The sequence below is a fragment of the Lepisma saccharinum genome, chromosome 25, assembly GCF_977018435.1.
Source record: "Lepisma saccharinum chromosome 25, izLepSacc3.1, whole genome shotgun sequence".
NCBI lineage: Eukaryota > Metazoa > Arthropoda > Insecta > Zygentoma > Lepismatidae > Lepisma > Lepisma saccharinum.
The window spans coordinates 30451808-30474478 of NC_139253.1; the positions used below are offsets into that span (position 1 = coordinate 30451808).

At 39.3% G+C, this 22671-nt stretch overlaps 1 protein-coding gene and 1 non-coding gene across 2 annotated transcripts in view; one reads left to right on the top strand and one right to left on the bottom strand.

Annotated features, from left to right (window-relative positions):
* tei (irregular chiasm C-roughest protein teiresias) overlaps positions 1 to 22671 on the bottom strand; it is a 703385-nt gene that overhangs the window by 408980 nt on the left and 271734 nt on the right. The window lies entirely within an intron of this gene.
* Positions 19718 to 19792, top strand: TRNAR-UCU (transfer RNA arginine (anticodon UCU)). Its single transcript has one exon. It is a non-coding gene; the product is annotated as a tRNA-Arg (tRNA).

A 22671-nucleotide genomic window follows, 5' to 3' on the forward strand; every position in this document is an offset into this window, starting at 1 on the left:
GCTAATTTGCGAAGATGGGGATGAGTGATGAAATGGCGAAATTGATGAATGGACATTCACAAACAACCAAGCCCGAGCGGGATTCGAACCCGGGACCCTTGGCTTCGCAGCGCGATGTGCTAACCACTCGGCCACAGGGTCCGGCGATAGGAGCAAGAAATTTGATGAAACTGGTTCCCTGTGCAAGGGGAAAAGTCGTATTTGGGGAAAACCGGACTATCGCATTGATATCTGTCGTGTTACAAAAGGGTCGCAGATAGAACTTTTGTAACTTAGACATATAAACTTCAGGACATACTCTTCCAACCATGTAAGTATTTCAGGCATGTTATTAAAATTCTTGTTTCTGTAAAACTTTGAAACTGTCTATTTCATTTAGGTTCACCTGAATCAATATTCTTCTTAATACTTAATCATTCTTTTTGAGAGGGGAACGTGCACCCATGCTCCTCAATGGCTTACAGCAACATTAATTGATTTCGTTTGCCTTATTGGGGTTGTCAAATGAACAATATAACCATAAACAAACATGGTGGACGTGCGTGTAAAACAGCTCTGACCGCCCCTGTCACTCTTTATCATGTAGAATAGATCCACGTGTTTGCGTGCCAGTTTTGCTCAACACCACGTGTGTGTCTTTCGGTGACAGTTCAGCTGTTGAGATAATTTGTCACGTACGCTTGCCAAATGGAATGCATTTCTTCTCGCACTGTTCTACTTCAACGAGCCAGTCAATAGGGAAGTCCATAAATATCATCTTGCTTACTTTGGAACTAGGCTACGGAACTAGCGGCATCAATATTTGTCACTTCACTTTTAAAACAGTCTACCACAAATGTAACATGTTATGGTTTATTCATGTAGGTTCCTTAACAGCCTCTCTTGTCTGGGACGGAGAGGCAGGTGTGTCAACAGTGGGTGGGGTAGGGTGGGCTTTGGCCCAATCATCTGCTCACCTATTTGAGAAACTCCAGTAAGCTTTTTAACACTGTGATCAATTGCTTATACTGGGGCTAGATTAACACACAGACAATGCCAGAGATTTCTAAAGAAAGGGGAACAGAATGAAAGACAGAGAAAAAAGAAGACAATAAATGAGAAAGAAAAGAGAAATGGAGAGAAAGGAAAAGAAAATGAGAGAAAGAATGAGAAGAACTACGTCGACGAAGGGGAAGAAAGAGGAAAGCAATGAAAGACAGAGAGAAAAAGGAGAAAAGGAATGGGAAAAGGGAAATGGAGACAAAGGAAAAGAGATTGAGAATAAGTACGTCGACGAAGGGGAATTAAGAGGGAAAAATGCAAGCAGAGAAAAGGGAGAGAAGGAATGTGAAAGAAAAGGGAATCGGAGAGAAGGAATTACAAGGAAAGGAAGAAAGATGAAGTACCTCGACCACCGAAGGAGAGCGTAGTTGAAAATGTTTTCCCTTTAACTGAGCTCAATCAACTGAGTATTAGTGACGCCCTGAATACAGTCTTTACAAAAAAGTCTCCTTCTACCCACGTTATCCAATTCAGCAGCCGACCTTCGTGGCGGAATGGTTTGCGCGAGGATGAGCATGAGTGATGGTATGATGAAATTGATGAAGGGGCACTCACAAATAACAGTCATGGCCAGGCCGTGATTCGAACCAAGGACCCCTGGTAACTTAATGCGCTGTGCTAACCACTAAACTACGGAGGTCGGCGGGTCCCGGATTAGGAATCCCGTCCTGGGTAGAGGCTGTTCTTTGTGAGTGTCCCTTCATCAATTTCTTCATATCATCACTCATCCTTAAGAATTAGAATATGCTGTTCTAATACTAGATATGTGAGTGAAGATGCTAGTCAAGGGCATACGCAACTAAACCAGAATAATGAACAATAACATTGAGCATTTTAACATTAGCTCGTTCGTGTAAAGAAAATTGAAACTAAAAATTCTCAACTAAGCACAACGTACTGGAAGTTCATTACCAGAATAACGCCGTGAATCTGCAATTTCTGCGAATAAAAGTCTCTGCTGATAAATCCTATTAATAAGATCCTGGTCAATTAAAGTTGCTGCTTTTAATTTCATAATTATGCGCTGCTGTAACAGTATAAAAACCATGGAGTCAACGCGAACGTCAATAGCATTGCTCTCTTAAGTGAAGGGAGTTATTAATGCGAACACAGAGAAACATTTGGTTACTGATAGCATCCCACGTCGCCCAGGGCATCCAATTAAGTCAAAGAGAAAGTCTCTGGTCATGGCGAGATAAACTAATTTCTCTAACTTTCGCCTGAAAAGATGAGATGAAATACACAGCCATTTTTTTAAAAGCATATCGATTTACCATCCTACGTTTCTGTACTAAATAGCTTGGCAAGTGATCATTGCAAGAAGGATGCGAAAGTTTGTTTTAAACCCAGCTACAACTCAGAGAAGTGAATCTGTTTCTAAAAAGGTCAGATACGAAATAGTGTCATTGTCCGTACAGATTATATCTTTATTTGGAACAAATCTGAAACGCTGATATTCTTCACTTATCTATAGTTTCCACTACAGCTGTGCAAGTTCCTAGAGAATGTTTTCCAGAATCCCATCCTACCGTATGGATGCCGATGATGCATTTTTCTTGGTGAATAAGCTGTAATGGTATAGTCTCAGGTCAAGCAAATAGGTAGGGTGATCCTATACTTCCGCTACTAGCGCCACTGGAGTTCCGTGGCAACGAGTGTAATGTGATACTTCGATTTTTCATGATCGTTCTGCTTGAAGGAATCGTGGTTGTTGATTTATTCATTGTCTTTGTTCATTTTACTTCGCTTATCTGCCACTTTTGGCTAATTTCGAAGACAAGGAGGAACACTCACAAGGAGAACGGGATTCGAACCACAGGTCGCTTGGTCGGCTCGTGGTTGTTTATCATGGATATCAAAATGCGGTTCCTATTGCAGTTCTTTGCAGTCTTCAGAATCGAAAGTGTACTTAAAACAAACTTCCGTGAACAATAATATCCTACAAAAGATGCCCTATCACTACTTCGTGTAGGCTATATAAGTTTAGTATATCTCTACTTTAATTGAATTGACACTCGTGGAATGTTGTATCATCTGCGCAGAGTAGATGCAATCGTTTCTAGCATACCAAATTAACTGAGAGAGTTTATGCAACGGAAGTGCAACAAAACTTGCATTGATGCATTTCGAATTCCGTACAGTGTGATGTAGATGGACCTCACACAGAATTAATTGCTACTCGACTGGAATACCTTTGTTGTACGGCTTCAGCGATACCACTGTTTTGTACCCAGCCTTTGCAAATTCAACTCGAACCATGAAATGCCTGTACAGAAGAGAAGAGGATACAATCCTCACACTATACTCTGTCTCTGGAGCGAGTGAACGAAAACATGTCTCTGCGCAAGTGGTGACTCGAGAGGGTCCCACAAATGAACTCCCGGAAGGAAAAGTGAGTGCTGAGCCAGTCATTTGCAGCTGCGCTTACTGCTTTGCTCCGCCAACTCGCTCTCTCCTCTTCTCTTCCGTCACAATTATTTAAAGCAATGATTTACAACATTTTCTGAAGAAACCCACATTTTGAGTGGGTATTTTGGTGGTATTTTTCAAGGTGGGTTTTTCTGAAAAAACCCGCGAGGGAAAAACCCGTGCCAACCCTGTTATGCGCGGCTTTGATGCACAAATTCCTGGGACAGAGTATAGCTCTATATTCCATCCCGGGAATCTCTGGAGCAAAATTACGTTTAACAGCAGAAACCTACTGGGTGGAGCTAAGCAGAACATGCTCCTGCAAACTGCTCAGAACTGCAGTCCATTTTCCTCCTCCACTCAATCTCGTTGCCTCTTACGCGTTCATTGGTTGTGCCCTCTCGCGTCACCACTTACGCAGAGACTTGTTTTCGTTCGCTCGCTCCACAGTTTCCCGGGACAGAGTATACGATTACATTTCTCGGTTTAGCAGTCGTGGAGGATCATTCTGAGTCGACCTTTCGTTAGGCTACTTTTATGTAAATACCCACCCCCCCCAAAAAAAAAAAAAAAACACACACAGCAGTAGACTGAAAATTAAATTCCTCCATTAAGACAAGCTTTCAATTTGGAACATTTCATCCATAAAATTTGAAACTAAAAGACACATTGATGTGGCCACAACTGAATCTTATTTTACGAACACGCGCCTTATTTGCAATCACTTTAATTAATTCCTCTCGTTCTAGGCACAATAGAGAATAACCCTTCTTTGAGGTTTAGACCAAGCAACAAAGACGCTTTGCAAATTTCAGCTTTATAACCATTGAGCTTTTCACAGTTGGAAGTTTTACCGCAATTAACAAAAGGAATTATGCCGAGATCCTGAAACAAAACAAGGATTTCAGGAATGATGCGTGGGGGAGAGAAAGAAACGTTTCCTTTTGAATGAGATGTCAGAAATTCTAAAACTAGTTTGAGGAGAATGGAAAGATGGGAGAAGAAAGGAAGGGGAAAGAAATCATGACAAATTTATGAAGTCTACGCAAGAAGAAACCGCAGAGAACGACGTTCGATTAGTCTTCCACGGTCTTCGGCCCCTGCACGGAAATGCCCGGCTGTCTCCATTGTTTTGTCTCACCAGAGATCCTTCTTCCTTCTTTTTTTTCCCGCCGTTCCCTTTTCCGGAAGACGCCATGCTTTTGTTTTCGCTTAATGTTGGTGTATAAGGATTTTCTCCCTCCATCCTTGTGTCGTTGTTTCTATCCCCCTCTTCCCTTTGTCTTTTTTCGCTCTCTTTTGGCTCATTCTAAAGTGACTTGTCTTTGACGTTAAATTCTGGGTGATCTATCCTTCTTCTCCCCCCCCCCCCATCTTTATCGTCGTCATAAAGGGTGTGGAAGAAGAATTCGCTTTTTTTAATGTTCCTGCAAACAGAATGGGCCAACTCGGATCTTTACATCAGCATTAGGAAGTGAAATTTCAAACGAACGATCGCTCTTTCGTCAGAAGTCTCTCCAAAGCTGAGAAAATCTCTTGAGAGATAAGACAACTGTTACTGCAATCGATTGAATATCTCCAGTTACAGCCCTACAACGTAAATGTGTCAATTTGCCGTGACAAATTAAATTTATAACAATTTTAGCAGCATTGATTGTGTTGTAAATAGTCACTTCTGCAAGAATTGGGCGAACATTAATTATTTTTGTACTCCAAAATTTTTGTATCCCTAAATTGTTATCCATAATTTCTGTATCGCTACAATTTTGTAGCCTTACAATTTTGTATTCCTAAGTTTATGTATCCTTAACATTTTGTATTCCTACAAGACGAAATTTGAACGACTAAATGTTATTGTGTCCCTAATACATATTTATATCCAAAAATGTATTGTATCTCCTATGACTTATTTGTTAATACCGAGCGCTTTACGTAGTTCATTTCTGCGAAGATACTACGCACGCACTGTAATGTGTACATCGCGTGTATTTTTCAGACAGGGTAAAGTCCACCTTTCTCACGGTTTCTGTCAGCCAACTGGTTTTGGTATATTCTTATAAGTGCTCTTGGACCTCGTAGCACTAACAAAACCTTTCAATTTCCTCTACGTGTATTGCACAATAACATAAGCAAGGGGGGCCGTGGCCCCCCTGGAAGATGAAAGTCAACCAAAACGTATGTATTTCACACATATAATTTCATTTTAGCCACAATAATATGTGTTAATTATTGCATGAACAACATAAATTCAAATTTAAGCAATGTTTTTTTTAGGGAACAACACTATTTTTGGAGAAAATGTGCCTTGTTTGCCCCCCTTGAAAAAAATACCTTCCTTGCCCCTCCCTAGAAAAAATCCTGCGGACGTCCATGCACAATAACCATGATGTACGCAAATTCCAACATGTAGTAACGTGACGGAGACACATATCAAGATATTATGTGGAGATATATCACACATGATTCGAAGTAAGAAGGAATAGAGTAGATGACATATAACGAGGTCCAAGATCCTATCTCCTTGATACTACTTTCTTACAAATGGTATGCCACTTTTTGGTCACGTTCTGTTCTCTTCAAATCTTTTAAACTGTTCCGATTAGTGGACTTACTGAAATAGAATAAGCCTTGCCAGACTTAGTTTCCTACGGCTTAAGCACAATACATGCTGATTTCTGACTTTAGCCTGAATCACACGGAACTGGATTTCCAGTAGGAATGCCCTAGTTGGCGCTGGACTGGCTACCCATTTGCTAGTTTTCGCCTCACACGATACTTGACACCGAACTTGTCGATAGTCTTTTGTTCCCATAAGACATTGCACAGAGCAGACAATCTCTGTAAAGATGGACGAGCAATTTGAAGAATGTTGTAGGAGAATTACTGCTTTGTGCTTTTATTAAAAATTAAAAAAAGAAAAGTATGGACTAGAGATTGGCTCGAAAAAAATATGGTAATCAATGCGTACCTAAAAGGTTTTTAATTAACTCGGGTATGTATATTCATACATGAGATTCGCAGGATTCATTCATATTTTTTTAAAAAAAAATCAAACATTTCATTTCATACACTTGTAATAATAGGGATTTTCATTTTCGGGTAATCATATTTGTCACGTACACATCTCATCGCTTTGGATAAACACCTAAATATTAATGAGCTGAACACGAATGCACTGCACGTCATCTCTACTTTCTTTTATCGAACAAAAACAGCCAACACTCGGAAACCAAAGACAAAAAACTCCCCTTTGCAAACTCACAGATTATCTTCGCATGACCAAACTTTGCTCTGATTGGCTGTTCCACAGAATCCAGTTGAGGAAAGCCAGTAGCGATTAGAACATGTCCCATTCCTCCAAACCAGTCAAGCAGCCAGCCAGGCAGCCATCACATCCGGGCAGGTAGCCAGTTCAGCGCCAACTAACTGGAAATCCAGTTCAGTGTGATTCGGCCTTTACAGTAAGGAACTCACTATGACTTTATGCTCTGGCCTTCTAGAGGTTATTGTATTTCACTTTAAAATACCGATTCAACCGTAGGGTTGCTGTATTTCTCATTTGCCAAAACAAGACACATACTGAACGGGATAGAAACCAGTGATAATTCTAATGCACATTACATTATATATTGCATTAAAATAAAACAAAAGATCAACTTTCACATGACTGTAGAATACAAGCTATCGGACCCTCATTGTGAAGACACTTGCGTTTGGTTGTGAGCGGCCCTGAGTTCGATTCCAGGCAAGGAGTTTCGGTTTTACCAGTGATGGATTGTAGTACATGCAAAGCAAGTAAAGGCAACCTAAGAGCAAGGCAGAAAAGTTTGCCAGTCATGGAAATCGTGTGCATAAGACACCTAACAATTCTTCGAATTCTAATTATCTCCAAATAGATGCTACAATTGTGTGCATTACAGGGAAAAGTGATCAGTGATCTACTACAATAGGTAATGTTATCTCTTTATCAAATTTCTGAGCACATAAGCCTGCCACGCAATAGACCCGCGTTCGATTCTCGATGTAGGATATATCCAGTAGGGAATTTCTCAGACCATATCCCTGCATAAGGCAGCTCTGGAGTTCACCCAGCCTCTCACAAAATGGGTACTTTGGTAACTAGGGGGATAAAAGCGACAGGAGTGATGTGATGATTACACCACGGGAACAATATCCAAGATCGTGAATGTATGGAGCCCCTATCTCCAGCCCCTCCCAGAATCACCATGGGTTACAGTCACGAACACTTCTGGATTACATAACAAACCCATTAACTTCCAATGGTTTCATTACAACCCAGAAGTTCCCGTGACTGTACAAGGGAAGTACTTTCCTTTACACGTGTCTGTACTTTGTTCCATTCATTGCATTGTCGTATTCTTTGACATCCTCTTAAAAATTCCAACTTCACAGCTTTACAGGAATTTTCAAAGAAGTCTTCACGGAAACACGTCTCATCTTTGTTCAAACAAGTAAAAGAAAGTTCTCATTTTTCTTTAAGATCTTCTCATCTTTCTCAAGGCTGTAATGAATTATGCTTTTTTTTTTGGAGCAGTAGAAAATTAAGCTTTGACACATGTCCCTTCAGATTGCCAATGTCTATGTTGTTCTCGCAAGTTAGTGTATTTGCGTTTGTCCCATGAATACTAACTGCCCCCACTTCAGTACGCACCTTCTTCCCCCGGCGCATCCTACACCCGCGGCACACCAAAGGGAATCATCATTTGGCTGAGTAGAAAGACTCGTTAGTATGCAAACCAGCACGACAGCACAGGAAGTAAAAACCGACGAGGAAGAAGTGAGGAAAGGTCGGGATGAGGGGGGTGGGGGGTGGCAGAGCAAAAAGAGCACGGAGGGAGGGTTTTTTGCAGCAAAGAAAAATAGACAGTAGGGTGTTAGAATATGTCCAGTGTTTCCATCTTCAAAGGAAAATTAGCTTCCATTTTGTTTCGCGGGGAAACCGCTTGTGTGGGAGCTTTTGCCCCTGGTGCGTCAATCTCTCTTTTCTTTTTTTTTTTAAAAAAATCTTGACTGGGAGAGTGACAGTGCTGGCCTCTAGTGGATGTCTTCAAAATCTTGCTATGCTTCGCATGCACACACACATACACATGGCATAGCTTTTCTGTCACTTTTGGTTAATCGCGACGATGACGATGAGAATATTATGATAAAAAATCAACTCTTGCCTGTGCGGGATTAGAACCCGGGACCCCTGGCGTTGAAAGTGCTAACCGCTCCGCCACGCAGTTCGACTCACATATTCAATTCTGTTAGTTTGGTCAACAAGAAATCAGAATGTATATTTTCACATTAACGTCGTCGTCGTTTAATTAAGAAGTCCTGGGATCGATATCCGGTGGAGACAAATAGTGACTGGGATTCCACTTTAAACTGTAGGTCTTGCCTCTATTAGCCTATCTGTGCATAAAGTGGACTTAAAACAATGACTCGCACTCCACTTAATCTCAAGAAATTTGTTTTCAGTCCACTTTATGCTCGAATAGCCCAAAAGAGACTGAACCTACAGTTGAAAGTGGGATTGGAACCAATGTGCAAGTATAACCCTGGATCCCTATGTTACAAGGAGGCAGCGTTACCACTACGCTATCAAGGAGATACTCAAGAATTTTTAGCTACTGCACACTGCGATAACCAGATAAGTTCAAGTAGTAGGTCCAGTAGGTCCACGTATACGTTCGAAATTCAAATTAAGAATAGAAGCACAGATAAAGATATATAACCCGATCTTCATCTAAGGCAGGAAAACCGGTGCACGATGATCCCACTGGGAATAATTCGCAAGAAGTTTTGTAATAATCCGTTAAGAGGCGCTGAGAGCACCACTCACACTTTTGCTTCCACTTCTTCTACCAAACAGAATAAGAGATGGCGCTGCTGAATTTCACCGCTGTCTAGGTCAAGAACTTTATCCGTGATAGAAGTATTCCAATATAACATGAGGCACTACTGCACAGGATTTAGAAATATAAAAAGCATTGTTATGAATTATTTTTATGATATAAATATATTTAGGATATGTATATATGATCTAACATATTTTCTGAACTATCCAAAAAATATCGTTCAATCCCCAACGGCAATGCAATAATATTTTCCGACTAATTTTTTCTAATTTCAAAATAAAATTGTACCTTATTCGCGTGTCCTCGCCAAGTACCTCGCAATTATGAATAAAAAGTCAGGATGAAAGTTATTTTACTATAAATATTAGAATATCATTTTATAAAAAAACTTAAACATACAAAGCACATGAATATTTACCAAGTTTAATTTTGACAGTTACAAAGTAGCAAATGCTATATCCTTACGGGTTAAGTGCCCCAGCAACTTCAATAATAGATCCACATGTACCTAATACAATCGCAGTTAAGCTAAAAATGCCTGCTCGTTATACACAAATATAATCTAAACCAATCTCTCATGAAACACAATGCCAGATTTATATTTTCACTAGCAATATCAAGGAAAGTAATCTTGAAAACTGAATATTAAAAAAAAACCTAAATCTTATAGATAATACTCGCAGTTTGAAACACTGGATTGCTTTCGTGAGGGTGGAGGGAAAAGCAGACGAATAGTCAAGGCTTAAGCCAGACGGCAATTCAAACCACCAAAGTTCCCACTGGTGAATGATGTTCCTCCTCATTACTATGGTAACGATCATGAGGAGCTGCGGTTTGCTACACTTGTCACGGCGGGAAAGACAGTGTGGCATATAAAAGGGAGGCTTCAGCATTCACAATGCCAATTCTTCAGTCTGAATATCCATGGCAACCCTCTTCTTACAAAATATGTACCTGTGTCTGTGGATGTTAGGATCCAACCGAGGAAATTCATCTCCCAGCATTATGAATACAACCACTCTCTAGGGTCTTGTGTGTGTGGGGGGGGGGCTTAACTGCTTTAATAATGTCAAATGGCATGCAGTTCAAATGTACATTACTACAAATGCTCTGAAATTTTATTCTTTCCTCTCCTTTTAGACTTCCTAAATACAAACAGCCCACCTTCCTGCCCACACAAGTACGTAAACATGAGAGATTTTTAGATGGAGCAAGAGTTACACTCGAAGGGATAAAGAAATAAAAAGAAAGACAGAGAAGTAGAAGAACGGAAAACAGGGAGATGAGAGATAAATAGAAATGGAAAGGAAGAAAAAGACAGAAAGAAGGAGAGAGACACATAGGGACAGAGGAAGAAACGAGAGACAAAGAGAGAAACAGTAAAATAAATAGAGATAGTGAAAAATACAGAAACGTGGGAAGAAAGGGAAAATAGATAGGTAAATAGATAGAGAACGAAAGATGAAGGGATACATTGAAAGAAAGAGGCAGAGAGAAAGATGAATTGAAATAAAGAATAGAGAAAGAGATGTGGGGACAAAAGCAGAGGAAAAAACTAGGGGTTGTAAGAAATATAGAAACGTGGAAAGTAAGGGAAACAGGGAGATTTGAAGGGGAGAGAACGAAGGATGAAGGGAAATTTTAAAGAAAGGGGTAAAGAGGAGAATGAAAGATACAAAGAAAGAAATAGAGAAAGAATGAGAAGCAAAGAGAAAAAAGTACAACCCAAATCCCCCAAATTCAAGACTGGGTTCATTTCACTTCACTTTTCTGAAACTTTTTATTTGGCTAATCGAGAAGATGAGGATGACTGATGATATGATGAAATTGATGAAGGGACACTCACAAAGGACACCCATGCCCAGGCCGGGATTCCAACCCGGGAAACATTGAAAGGAAAAGAGAGAGAAAGAGAAGAAAGAAAGGCGGAAATAAGAAGAAAGGTTGGACTCTACAGTATCAATGACCAGTGACGCAGAGACCCACCTGAAAATAATTCTCCCATCTTGGAGTCCGCACGATAGAAATTCTCGCTCCACCACTGCTAAGTTTTCCTGCTTCTTGCAAACAACTTTCTTCCCCCAACGGTCCTATTTCCTGAGACTCGTGAAAGTACACGAGGAGAAATAGCGAGATGGGGTGAAAGTATCCTACCGATTGGCAACAGTGGTGAACACTGTGTTTAACATAGGGATAGAAGAAACTAGAAGACACTCACCCACCCGCTAATTTTCCACATGTAAAATATTTGCATTTCACGGGAACAGACTCCTCAGTGGCGAGTACCTTGGCACGGGTGTTCTATTGTGAGTGTCCCGTCATAAATTTCATCATTTCTCATCCTCATATTCGCGTTAGCAAAAGTTGCAGAAAAGCTAAATAAAAGAAACGAAATTAATCAATAATCAGGCCCGAGATTTAGGGAGGCTTGGGGAACTACAGCCTTGCCCACCGCTGGGAAAAATTGCTTTGAAAAGGGCTGCAATTCGAAACGTAAAAATATAATAAATTACTAGCCATCGAAAGTTACTTGTTAAGCTTTCGGCTGTATCTAGAGGGGCCTCGGCCACCAGACCTAGTCCTGCTCTGGTTATAAATAGGGCTCCAAAGTTGAAGACCTATAAATTGCAAAAAAAAAGACCTTTAAAAAGACCTAAAATATCAAAAAAAGGCCCTAAAAACGAAAAAAAAGGACATATAATGTGATCCAAATTAATTAATAACTTAAGTTTTGATTACATATTTAATGAATAAAAAAATACAAAGATAGCGCTGTCTGGTCGTATACACCGTGCTGAAAGCTTCAAAACAAGATAAAGTTGCCACTTACAGCGCAACCTTCCAGACAAGTTACGGTTAAAGGACCTTGTACCGTACCTGCTTCAGTCGTCCAAAAATGTTTTTCTCTCGTTTCAGGGATGGTTCAAATATATTTATTTCCCTCTTTTTTATTTATTTACTACAGAGAGGATGTTTAAGAGGTGATGATGATCGAATTGAATGGTTGGTTGGTTGATTTGGTGTTTTAAGTCCACTTTATGCACAGTAAGGCTAATCGGGACTGGACCTACAGTTTAAAGTGGGATCCGAACCACTTGTACCTCCGAATTGAGAATGGGCAGTAAAAACGTAGTCGAAAGAAGGTGGCGTTGCAAAAAAGAGCCGTTAGACCTAAAAAAGGCTAAAAAAGAACCAATAAGCTAAAACACGCCGAAAAAGGCAAAAAAGGACAAATAAAACCCACCTTTTTCTGGCCTACAATGACCCAACATGAACATATATTATTTTGGGCCTCGTCTTCGGACACTAGAAAAAAAAAGTTTTTTTCTCAACTTCCTAGCCCTAGTTACAACCGTATCTTTCTAGCAATAGAAGCTCCCGAGATATAATTTACATGGGATAGACACTACAGTCAGATCAATGTACATTCTCCCCACCTCTGGTGACAAATATCTCAACAAATTAGTTTTTAAAAATGCGAAAATAGACACTTCATAATAAAACAAGCATATCCGTATTCAGAGCACATTTTCAGTCATTATTTATTCATTCCCCCATCTCGGGTGACGGAATTAGGCCTCGTCCACACACTGTTATATCCGTATGTGCCCTACATGCTCAGTTGCCTTCCTTTTTTTTCAACTCTAATTCTCCCGCGCTTAATCTCGCCACCTCTGCACTCCGAGTAGGAAATCGGACGTGGTTTCATTCGGCGCTATTATGCATCCGAATAAAACCAATTTAATGCCTCGACGCATATGTGGTGTTCTCCTTTTTTTTCGCTTCATACGTGAAAATTGTTCATTAATATTCCGCACATGCATCGTGCCAACTGTTGTGCTTTACATTGGTGGAATTATATCATGGATGTCCTAGATGGCGTTCTACATATCCCTCCTCCTGAAGAGTAATGTGCGCAGTAGCGTCTGCGCATATGCACGCTGCACTTCCTTATAAAATATGATTTAATTAAGTTTTCGGAACGATGCATCACTATTATTACTAGTTTGTTTATTTTCCTCCTAATAGCATAATATTATCGACAAACACGTAGTTATTTGCACGGGCGCTAGCTTTAAAAAAAATGGCTGAGCTTGAAGCAAGCTCTTTTGCTTCAAACTCAAAGAATCATCTAAGTATTTCCTTTGTCAAATATTTTGCTTACATTTTGATAACATCAATGAAACTCGGAAGTCACTATTATAAAATCTCCATATATTAATCACTTATTGATCAACAGTCATTTGTTTCTATTCTTTTACCGGACCCTGTGGCTGAGTGGTTAGCACATCGCGCTGCAACGCCAGGGGGTCCCGGGTTTGAATCCCGCTCGGGCATGGTTATTTGTCAATGTCCATTCATGAATTTCATCATTTCATCACTCATCCCCATCTTCGCAAATTAGACAGAGGCACAAACCGCGAAGTAAAATAAAAACAAATCAATCAATCAAATCAATTTCTATTCTTTTGTCAAAATTAAGGCAACAAATTTGCACAGTGTAATTTTACATAAGCAATAATATGATCATAATTAGTATACATAATATTAAATCAAAATAACATTTGCGCGAAATATAACAAAATATAAATTGGTAACAACATCGTGCGTATTAAACACAAAATTAAACAATAAATAATAAATTAATTAAATGAATAATCATTGGGTCACACACAGGATGAAACACTTGAGTTGATTTGATTTTGATTTGATTTAGTTTATTTTACCTCGCGTTTTGTGCCTCTTGGCTAATTTGCGAAGATGGGGATGAGTGATGAAATGATAAAATTGATGAAAGGACATTCACAAACAACTAAGCCCGACCGGGATTCGAACCCGGGACCCTTGGCGTCGCAGCGCGATGTGCTAACCACTCGGCCACAGGGTCGGGCCACTTGAGTTGCAAGTTCACAAAAAAATGTCACAAATCCTTCCTCCGTGTATCATGATGTTAATACACACCAACAATGCATTCTTACTTTCTTTTAAAAAATCTGTTGTCTACTGATTTCAATAAGAACTCCACCACGCGATAACAATTACATAAAAAAATAATAATCAGAAGACAAAATTAACTGGTGGGCTCTGGCCTCACGGGCCCATATAAGTTGACGCCAATGGCTCTCGGTTCTCACTGGTGAGGACTGTCGAGGGAAACTTCTGCCTCCAAATGTCTTAAGTTCGGAAAGTTACTTTTTAAAAGTAACTATTAGAGTTCAAGAAGTTACAGTTGCACATTTTAGAAAGTAACTCAGTTACAGTTAAAGTTACTTTCTGCTCGAAATTTTCTTTCATAATCGTTAATTCTAATATAAATCAAATCTTCCATGTGTTTTATTTATGTTTCTAGACAGTAATGTTTAAGGACTATCATGTACGCAGACCTTCTAAATGTAAGTAAAAAATTGATCTTTCGTGTCAAAATGTCAAAATTATCACTTTTGAAGGACGTACGAAGATAAGTTATTTTAAAACTAGAGACATGGGAAAGTATCCACAGGATTCAAGATAGCATGAATTATTTAATAATGACAAAATTGCAAATAGAGCATTCCTAGTGTAAGTGTGCCATCTGTTGAGCATATACACTAGTCAAAACAATTAGAGGGACACCTTTTGAACGTGATTTATTTCATAAACGGTTTCGTTGTAAGGGAAAACATAAGTACATTCTAGTACACCAATCTTTCATTTTCAACGAACAGAAATTTAATTTACTTGCCACTTGAAGTATTCTACTTACCAACGAAAATGTGTGCCTTGGTACTAAACCAAACTGAAACGTCCTTACAATGAGACACTAATTCTTGATGAAACATACTTTAGTACTTTGTATGACCACCATTTGCAACTAATACTGCCGCACACTTTGAGGCATGCTTCTGATAAGCCTCCTGATGTCCCTTTGAGGAAAGTTGTCCTATTCCTCGTGAAGGGCCACTTCCAGTTCCTGTAGGGTGTGTGGGGCTATTGGGAAGTTGCGGACCTTCTATCCAAGATATCCCAGATATGTTAAATCGGGTTTAAATCTGGGCTGTTGGCAGGCCAACACATTGTCCAATTATCGAGGTCGTGTAGGACATTCCTTGTGGCCACTGTAGTGTGTGCCGTAGCATTATCTTGTTGCAGCAGAAACTCCAGGCCTCCACCCACTGCAATAGGCATCACTTGATCCAGCACAACCTCCGCAATGTACCTGTCTGCATTAAGGCGGCCTCTGATGGTGACAAGGTCCGTTCTGTTGTCTAAACTAATCCCACCTCCGACGATTATCGAACAGGCTCCAAATCTGTCATGTTCTAGGACTGCAGCATTTGTAAGTAGTTCGCCAGTGCGACACACACCCGTCCATCACAGTTTGTTAGGCGAAAACGAGACTCCTCGGTAAACAATACATTCCTCTAATGACAAAAGTTGCCAGTTTCTGTGCTCTTAAGCAAACACTACTCGACTTCTCCTAGGCTCAACCTCAAGTCGTACTGTCTGTAGGGGGCCTTCTTGATCGCAGACCCACTTCCCTAAGCCTATTTCTTACAGTCTGAGTACTTACATTTACTCCAGTAGCGGCCCGAAGATAATTTTTATGATCCTTAGCAGTTGCAGTGCGGCGTTGAAGAGCACAATGTTTCAAATAACGGTACTCTTGCAGTACCGATGTCTTCCCTTTTCGACCTTGCCCTGCTCTTTTGTAACTGCCTTTTTCTCTGTACCTCTTGTAAGCTCTGTCGATCACAGAAGCCACTGTTCTGATAAACCTCCCCCCTTCCAGCATCACTCGAATTCCAACAGTTCTGCATTAAGTACGGCATTTCTCATGTGACTGTGATCGGCCACGTCAACCTCGCCCAGATGCCGCATGATGACTGACTAGTTGTACACACACCACAGAAACGTGTCCACAAATATACGCCCCCTAGACTGTGCTTGACGTATGGACCCTTCCTGTGCGGCCTCTTTGATTTTGCTCCATTCTTGCTATGTTTCTTTCTCCCTCATCCATGGTCGCACGAAAAATTTCTTTGGTTAATGATTTATATACACAAACCACCAACAATCAATGTACAACATAGTTTCTATCTGCAACCGTCGAATGTTTTCTGATTTTCTCAATGACAATAGTGTCTCTCTAATTGTTTTGACTAGTGTATATTCAGGTTTCAATATTTAAACAGGCAATGTAAAATATACCTAATAATAAGCATCGGAATAGGTGGAATATGGACAGACTTACCTATCTGATGACGAATATGTTTGAAATAATGCTCAGAGATACACATTATAATATCATAGGAATAAGTAAATCAGAAAGAATGAAATTGTTTGTAACTGCTTTAAAATTTATTTTTGAATTTTTCTTGTAATTGTGTGTAATATTAATGTACTGTCCCCCAAAAATTCAAGGTAACGACGTGTAATGAGCTACAATAATATTTACTAAAATGATTACAATATTGGTTGAAAGTACTCTATAAAAACAATGCTTTTAACCTTATACCATATTATGCACTATCGTGAATTCTACCGAAAGTCGTATTTGCTAAAATACTTGTGATAAATCATGTGCCTGCATAGGTTTAAGGCTAAAAGAAATTTTTCTTTTTTTAAATAAGTGTAGTAAAAGTTACAACAGGAATGTTATTACACGTTTGTGACCAACTAAAAATATGTTTGACCAGAAGTCGTTATTCCTTTACGACACTTCCTACCTAATTTAATCGCGATGATGATATGTTGACATGGGTGACTGGATAACTAAGAAAATCACAATGCTTTATCCACACTCTAAAAGAGTAACTGAGTATTTTTCAAAATATTTATTTGGAAACTTATTATTTTATTGATGAGAGACCTTCAATAGTAAATATTCAGTATCATGTTTGGCCCCCGCCGTGGAGTTAGGCAACACACATAACGCCAGGCAGAGAAGCGAGTATTTCAGGATTCGCATTTTTATCGCCCGTCTATCTACGTCTCTGTGCGTGATTCCTACTGTACTACTTAGAAAATTCTCACACTTGACACGTCCTTTCCCCTTGGAGCAATACTTATTGTTGTTAATTACCTTTCTCGTTGTACAAATGTTTATTGTTATTAATCTTAATATCTGTAATTTACCTATCACTGATAATGTCAGGATAGTGACTTACCTGTATATACTGATCTTGTTAAGAGCTGTTGCCAAAAAATTACGATTGTGTTTTGTCTTGACTTGAAGTTCGGGCCAAGGTTCGGATAATCTGTGGTTCGGGCTTTGAGTTTTAAAAGATTGATGAAGCTGAATAGTAATATGATGTTATTTTTTTTTAATTCCAATGGAACTACGCACAGAAGTATTTTTATTTTGCTAAGAAGTAAAATATAGTTTTTCTCTTAGTGAAAACTTGACTTTGATTAGGTTTGAACAAAGAAGGAAGAGACATATTACCCAATACCCTGAGAGGCATCACGTGAATGTTACGAGTCTTCATGCGATCATTTTTATTCTGTTTTAGTTAAGTAATGATGTTCTTTTGACTGAAGAAACGTGTCACACAGACAATTTATGTGCGCAAATGTGCAATTTTTTTTTTTTTTTTTTTTTTTTTTTTGAAAAAAGACGAAACGAGGATTTGCTGCCATACACTTTAAACAAACGCACACACATTTACATATTTCGACTGACAAATTTTATAAGTTATGATTCTTAGTACTCTTGAAACACATTTATTACTTTCTTCGTAAAAGTTACGACGAGAGAGAAAGGCGATATTCACAAGAGCTTTGTAGCCTAATGCACATTTTCGGGAAGAGCAACGAAACACTGTAAACATTAACTGCAAAGTTATTATTCATGATTATAATTTTGATTCTATATTTATCCTATTAAACAAAAACTTTTCTGCAAACACTACTCTTGATCCGTTGTTTATCGAAACTCCGTATGGTTGTATAGTGTATAATAAACAAACAAATGAAGGTAATGATGTTTGAACATTAAATATTGATTTAGTTGCAACTAGGTTGAAAGAACTCCATCGGTTCCATGGAGTTCGAGCTCAAACGAATGGAAGAGTTGGTATTCTGGTCTGAAGCTCATGTTTAATGTTTTTGTAGCTAAAAACATTCGGGTGCTTTTACATCCGAGTCATTCGCCTCTACAATTATGGGCTAAACCTCTGAAGAAAAAATCATATTCCTTACTGTACACTACTCTTTCTAAACTGTCTGAAAGCCAAGAACTCTCCAAACTACTTCTTAATGGCAAAAGTTAAGGCTCTACAAATTGCATTTACATATAGATATAGACATTTTGAATTCCGGGTGAATAATCACAGTATGATCCCTGTCTCATCTGATGACCAATATGTTTGAAAAAAGCACGGATATCCACATGATAATAGCTATTACAGGAATAACTCCTTACGTGGGTGTCAACAAATTTATATAGGAGGGCAACTAAATAATAATTAATGCAATAGTTTGTAAGAGTTTTAAAATAAATTCGTTTTGAGGTTGTTTTTCTTTTTGTTTGAAGTCCATTTTAAGCACAGATTTGGTAATCGGAACTGAACCTACAGTTTAAAGTGGGATCCGAACCACTACGTGCATCGAACCCGGGAACCCTTGATTACAACTTTACCACTACTCCATAAGGGAGGGCCAGAAATTGTTGATTAATTGTGATTTAATCCAGGGTTGTTAAATGTCCAGGAATTTTAAATAAATCCAATTCCGGTCCAGGAGCGAAAATCAGCAAGCGTAAATGGGTTCTGGACCGTAAAGAACCTTTTATCCGTAAAGTATTTCAATTCGGTCCACGAATATTTTTTTCCGGATCAATTTAAATCTGGTCCAAGTTCCGTATAGAAATAAAGCAATAAACTTGAACCGAATTTAAATTGTGTGAGAAACAGGTTCCTGTTCTGTTACAGAATCCAATAGAACCCATTAGAATTAACGGATTCCTGGACCTTAAACAACCCTGAATTAATTACAGTAGTTTTATTACACAGACTACTCGGGATTGGACGTACTTATTTCTACGATGTTTTACTGTTAACGCTATTGACAGAGAGCGCCTAAAATAATGTCAAGGTATAGTTAGTTGTAGCATTGTGATAAGTCCATAGTTTGTGCCATCTGTGAAATATTCATCCTCCTCTTAGCGATTAACACCAAAAATGTAAGAAAAAGTGCGTAAACAACTGAAATACACAAGAAGTTAGATTCTCACTCACTCACTCACTCACTCTCTAGTCTTCTTAAACCAGAAGGTTCTAAGAAACACAAGCCTTACATCTGTCCCTATCCTGGGTAAGATCAATTCAATCTTCTCCATCCTTACCAATTTCCTTTAGGTCCACCTCAACGTTATCCTTCCAATCTTCGTCTTGGCCTTCCTACAGGCCTGTTACCCTCAGAGGGCCTCCCCGATGGCGCAGTGGTAGCGTCGTCGACTTCTAATCAAGGGGTCCCGGGTTCGATTCCCGGTGGAGGCACATAGGGGTTCGGATCCCACTTTAAACTGTGGGGGGTCCAGTCCCGATTAGCCTTACTGTGCATAAAGTGGACGTAAAACACCAAATCAATCAAAACTTACCATCAGGCTTCCCAACAAGAATCCTGTAAACTCTTCTTTCCTCTCCCATTCGTGCCACATGCCAACCTAAGTCGTCTTGATTTAATTATTTTAATACAGTAAAACAGATAAGTTGACCGGTTTAACGAAAGTCCGGATTAACTGAAATAACCTAAAAGAACAGTAGAAAGTGCATTAAAACTCCGTTTATAGCAACGAAGCACTTTTATTATGGTGTATTTAAAGGGCATAGGCCTAAATACACTATACAGTACAGTACAAAGTCTGCGAGAAACAGAATTTCATCAGTGGTTGACTGTCTTTTCTTTGGAAGTTCTCTTGTTGATTTCTAGCCACATTTAAAACCTTACATTCTGCTTTTTTTTTGCCTGTCCGGATTAAGCTAAGTCCGGCTTATCGGGATCCGGATTAACGAGGTTTTACTGTAATAAGTTAGATTCTACCTTAAATTATTAGCCGAATAAGGAGAATGAAAGTAACATGCGAAACTATAACGAATGTATAGTCAGAACGAATTTTCCTTGCTCTTGGACATTACGTCATAAACTGTAAGCCTTACTCATTACCGTGTGGGATGATGTACTCAGCTCTTGATCAAACTCAGCATACTGAGCGTGAAAAAGTTTTACCAACTGCACTCTGTTTTTGAGTCTCATTCAGCATTTTCCATTAACAACGTTTATCCACTCCTGTGTCTTTATGAACGCATGAGTTACCTCTTTGCTCGCTTGTTATAGACTGTACATGCAATGGTCTGCGTAGAACACACGGCAAAAGGAAAGCCTTCCCATCCAACAGCCTCCTACGTCACTTAACATCACCTTTATATTCGAAACAGAAGCAGAAACCGTAACAAATATCCCTGGCCTTCAAGTTGTTCAAAGCATATACACATAAGGTCACCGTAACATTTGCTAGTTGTGTTTCTGGCGTTGGAGGCGTTTTAATATCACAGACTATTGTCGATAAACCGAGTGCAAAATGATCTGTGTGTCCGATAGATCTATATTTAGACACTCATTTCCAACTGTTCAATTTACATAGGGTCATGAATTGTCTGTCACACTGTAAATGGAACCCAATGTTCCGTGGTTACAAGCAAATTAGGAGCAACTGAATCATCTAGCGTTGTATGAAATGCACCGCCTGAAGGAGATATTGATTGATTGGTTGAATTGACCCTCTCCAAACACATCCAAATGTCCATCCCCATTCCGCGTAGTACACCTGGACTGCATTTTGCAGACTAGCGAGGCTCTGGCGTCTGGACGAACGACCAGTACAATCCTCTGTTGGGCTCGCGTTGCGTCGTTCATATATATTTGTGATTGTCACCTTATCCATCTCATCTTATCACCAGGACCTCCCCGGTAGCGTAGTGGTAACGTCATCCCACTTTAAACTGTAGGTCCAGTCCCGATTAGCCTTTCTGTTCATAAAGTAGACTTAAAACAACAATTCATCTTATCATCATTCATCTTCATCTTCGCGATTATCAAAAGTGGCAGAAAAGCTTAGTCTCATAAAGCTAACCAATGAATCACTCAATATTAGTTCACTGTTCTGCCACTTTTGGCTAATCGCAAATATATGAGGATGAGTGATGATATGATGAAATTGATGAAGGAACTCTCACAAAGAACATCCATAGCAAGGACAGAATTCGAACTGAGGATCCCTAGCGTCGTAGCCCTCTGTGCTAACCACTCCGCAACGAAGGTAGCCCGAAGGAGACAATCGTCATTGATTAGAAGCATATCCAGAATTTCCTATTTTGGTATTGGGGATGTGTATAGCCGTTATAGAGGGTGCAAAGTGAGCGCCAAAATGGATTAGTTAGGACCTAGTGGGAGTGTTGGAGAATGTAGAGGTGCTAAGAGATGTTAAAAATTTGTAGATAAGCAATACATCGCCATCATACATTGTCAATACGACTGTTTCATCAATTCATATCCATCGTTGCGGTTAACTTACAGTCGGAATGCTTGTGCACATGGATTCAATTAAACGTAATGTATGTTTCAAATCTGGAATATCATTTATGCTAACCCTGTATAATTACAAGTCTGTCGCAGGTTCGTTTCCCAGCACCGACAAAAATAAACTTGTTCAATTGAAGACGAGGGAAGATACGTTCTCTCCAAACGTAGACCTAGTAATAAAAAAAGTATATAAAATAATAGACAATGAATTATGTCCGATTAAAGTTGCATGCTAGTAATCTAAATACGCAGGTTGGAATCATGATATAAGTAACCACCAGAAATGTCAATATAGACATCGACCGACCTTCGTGGCGGAGTGGTTAACATAGCGCGCTACAACGGAAAGAGTCCCGGGTTCGAATCGTGGTATTTTTTGTCAATTGCATCAACTGTATCATCATTTGTTTTTATTATTATTATTATCAAGTCTGCATATTATTTTTCGCGTATTTTATGTATTTTGTGTCATATTTATTTATTACATTTCTCACAATTACAGTTACCGTATAATTAGTATGCCATCAAAACTCAGTACCCTGTATTACTAATTCATGTTAAATTATGCGGTGGGATTGCATTCTGAGATCTCGTAGCAGCCTTCGTCTGCACGGACTTTGAACCTCGCACGGCCACTCTCGCTAGACTGGAATGCAGTGTCAGCTTCGTCGAAACCAAGTTGACACGAAGTGCTGACGCCAGTAACTAATCGGGCGTGTGTCCTCAACACATAGACTGCAACAACGGCGAGATAAACCTCTTATAGTAAGAGTTTATTAGGAATTAATACCCACTC